This window comes from Papio anubis, unplaced genomic scaffold (genome assembly GCF_008728515.1).
Source record: "Papio anubis isolate 15944 unplaced genomic scaffold, Panubis1.0 scaffold123, whole genome shotgun sequence".
Lineage (NCBI taxonomy): Eukaryota > Metazoa > Chordata > Mammalia > Primates > Cercopithecidae > Papio > Papio anubis.
In genome coordinates this window covers 70,488-73,833 of record NW_022161170.1, presented here as the reverse complement: position 1 = coordinate 73,833, position 3,346 = coordinate 70,488, and the positions used below count along the sequence as shown (strand labels likewise).

The window sequence follows — 3,346 nt, the reverse complement described above, 5'->3', positions numbered from 1 at the left end:
GCTAATTCATCCAACTATTCAACTTACTATGCCACAATCGAATCTATCGAGAGAATAGATTGGTACCAGACCATCCACATGTTCGGGGACCTCCACAATAGATGGTGATCAAAGCACACTTCAGCAAACCCTTATGCTGTGTGGGATATTCTCTGGACTCCATGCAGACCACTATCTCCCTTCCTGTTATTATATGATTTCTTTAGAAATAATATAATTGATTAGACCACTTTTTTTTTTTTGCATTTATTCAGACTTTGATTCTATTTCCAGCCTTACTCTCACTTCTTTTAAACACTGAACAAATCCTGTCTTCTAAGGTAACTGTTACAAATAGCTAAGCTGACCGGGTACAGTGGCTCACGCCTGTAATCCCAACACTTTCGGAGGCTGAGGCAGGTGGATCACCCGAGGTCGGGAGTTCCAGACCAGCCTGGCCAACATGGTGAAACCCTGTTTCTACTAAAAACACAGAATTAGGCCAGGCATGGTGGCTCATGCCTGTAATCCCAGCACTTTGGGAGACCGAGGTGGGCGGATCACGAGGTCAGGGGTTCTGAGACCAGTCTGGCCAATATGGTCAAACCTGGTCTCTACTAAAAGTATAAAAAATTAGGCCGGGCACGGTGTCTCACGCCTGTAATCCTAGCACTTTGGGAGGCCGAAATGCGCAGATTGCCGAACTCAGGAGTTCGAGACCAGCCTGGGCAACATGGTGCAACTCCGTTTCTACTAAACTCCAAAAAAAAAAATCAGCCTGGTGTGATGGTGGGCACCCGCAATCCCAGCTAAGCGGGAGGCTGAGGCAGAAGAATTGCTTGAACCCGGGAGGCGGAGGTTGTAGTGAGCCAAGACCGTGCCACTGAACTCCAGCTTAGACAAAAAAGTGAAACTCTGTCTCAGAAAAAAAAAAAAAAAAAAAAAATTAGCCAGGCATGCTGAGGCAGGAGAATTGCTTGAACCCAAGAGGTGGAGGTTTCAGTGAGCTGAGATCATGCCATTGCACTCCAGCCTAGGTGATAAGAACGAAACTCCATCTAAAACAAACAAACAAACAAACAAAAATAGCTAAGCTGATTTATTCTGTTGATTTGGTTATTTAATTATCTTTCTGAGAAGCACTTCATACTACCCCTTAAGCACTGCCTATAGGGGTCACATTTTTATTTTACTTATAGACACTTACGTTTTGTCTTCCTAACCAACTTGAGGGCAGTGGCAATAAGAATATATTTAAAAATATATTTATAATTTATAAACTCTTTATTATAAGTTCCATTTCATCTACAGTACCACATAGCAAAATCATCCAAGCTATTTTCCTCCTGGTTTTTTTGTTTCTTTCTTTCTTTGTTTTTTTTCATAGGAACCACTCAGACTGCATCCTTTCCCTCTTACTTTCCCAAAGGAAGAGAAAAACTATAATCAATGGCAAATGGCAGTTGCAGCGAAGCAACACCAGGACCTGGCTTCACGCTCGGGAGACAACACTGTGCCTCCTCCTCATGGTTTCTGATGTTCTACACATTCAGAGAAACTTCTCTAGTAACGAACTATAGAAATGATCCCTGAAAGTATAGTCTTCCTTTTTTTGTTTCTTTTACAAAATGTGAAAACTGAAGTAAATTTATGAATTTACTTTTACCCAAGCTTGTAAAATTAGTCAGTGGCAGGACCAGGTTCTTGTAGTCTCCATTCATCACACTTTCGGCTACATTGGGTTGCCTCCATGTGACCATGCTTCATATTCTCTTTTGTGCCCCAAAGCACCACATCATAGACAGTCAGTGAAAATTATGAGGTTCATTATTGTGATTATAAACCAAATGGGTCCAAATTCTTACTGTTTGCATATTAACAAAACTATACTTCTCAACGATGCAAGTAGTTTTTGCCTGATATCATTCTAGGTCAGTGTTCCTCAAAGTATAGCTCATGAAATAACTGCATTAGAGTTACTTAGGATGCTTATCAAAACCGCAGAGTCCCCAGCCTGGGCAACATAGAGAGAACTCATCTCCACAAATAATTTAAAAATTAGACAGGAATGGTGACGCACCCTTGTGGTCTCAGCTCCTCTGGAGGCTGAGGAGGGAGAATCACTTAAATCCAGGAGGTCAAGACTGCAGTGAGCCCTGATACCCCCACTGCACTCCAGCCTGGGTGACACAGTGAGACCCCATCTCAAAAAACAAACAAACAAACAAAAACCCCTGCAGATTACAGAGCTTTTCTCCAGTTCCGTTGAATAGAGTTCCTGGGGATAGAGCCTAGATACCCATTTTAATAGACTTCCCACATGGGAGTTAATTACACTAAAGTTTGGCAACCGCCGTTTTAAACAAACATAGTAAGGGATGTAGTGAAAATAAAAGACCAGGTACTGCTGGAAAGTCAGTGTCAACGCATAAAAACAGCAGAAGAGAGGACATATTTCCCCAATTCTAAGATACCCTCAATTGTAAGATACACCATTGATTTAATAGTAGCCTTTGAAGAAAACAGTGGTTTACTAGTTTTTATAAAATGGGTATGTTTAGGTTTTGTCTTAAGAAAGCAAAATTAGGCCAGGTGTGGTGTAATCCTAAAACTTTAAGAGGCTGAGTGGGGAGGATCGTTTGAGGTCAGGAGTTTGAGACCAGCCTGGGCAACATAGCAAGACCCCATTCTCTTTAGCCAAGTGAGGTGGTACATGCCTATAGTCCTAGCTACTCAGGAGACTGTGGTGAGAGGATTGCTTGAACCCAGGAGTTCAAGGCTGTAGTGATCTCTGATTGTGCCACTGCACTCCAGTCTGGGCGAAAGAATGAAACCTTTCAAATTCAAAATAGGACTTCTTGACTGTGAGAAAAATAAAACAGAACCACTTGACTGACTGAGAGAATGATACTAATATGAAAAAAAAAACATGAGACAGACAAGAACCAAAAACAATTTGACGTCAGAATGATAAATATAGTCTTAGACATTACTTTGAAAGTATATCTCTCTGTCTACACACACACACACACACACACACACACACCCACCCACACCCCTCTCAAGGAAAAGTGTATAGAAAAACACAGCCAAAAGAGCATTGCATAGTTCTGGAGGATTGCATAGTTCCAGAAGAGTAATGAAAAATAACAGTGAATATGGAGGGTGAATTTAGAAGCCTCTCGCTGTCTCTTGCTAAGGTTTATTTATTTGTCATGTAAGTCAGAAGGGGTTGCTTCCCCCAATGCTAGAGTAGTAATTCTCAAACTTTATCAAAGATCAGAATCACCCAGAGGTCTTGTTAAAACACACAGCTCTGGCCGGGCGTGGTGGCTCAACCTGTAATCCCAGCACTTTGGGAGGCCGA

At 41.8% G+C, this 3,346-nt stretch overlaps 1 non-coding gene across 1 annotated transcript; it reads right to left on the bottom strand.

Annotated features, from left to right (window-relative positions):
• Nucleotides 1-1,368: 1,368 nt before the first annotated feature.
• Nucleotides 1,369-1,584, bottom strand: LOC116272540. Its single transcript, XR_004181205.1, has one exon. It is a non-coding gene; the product is annotated as a small nucleolar RNA U3 (small nucleolar RNA).
• Nucleotides 1,585-3,346: the final 1,762 nt, after the last annotated feature.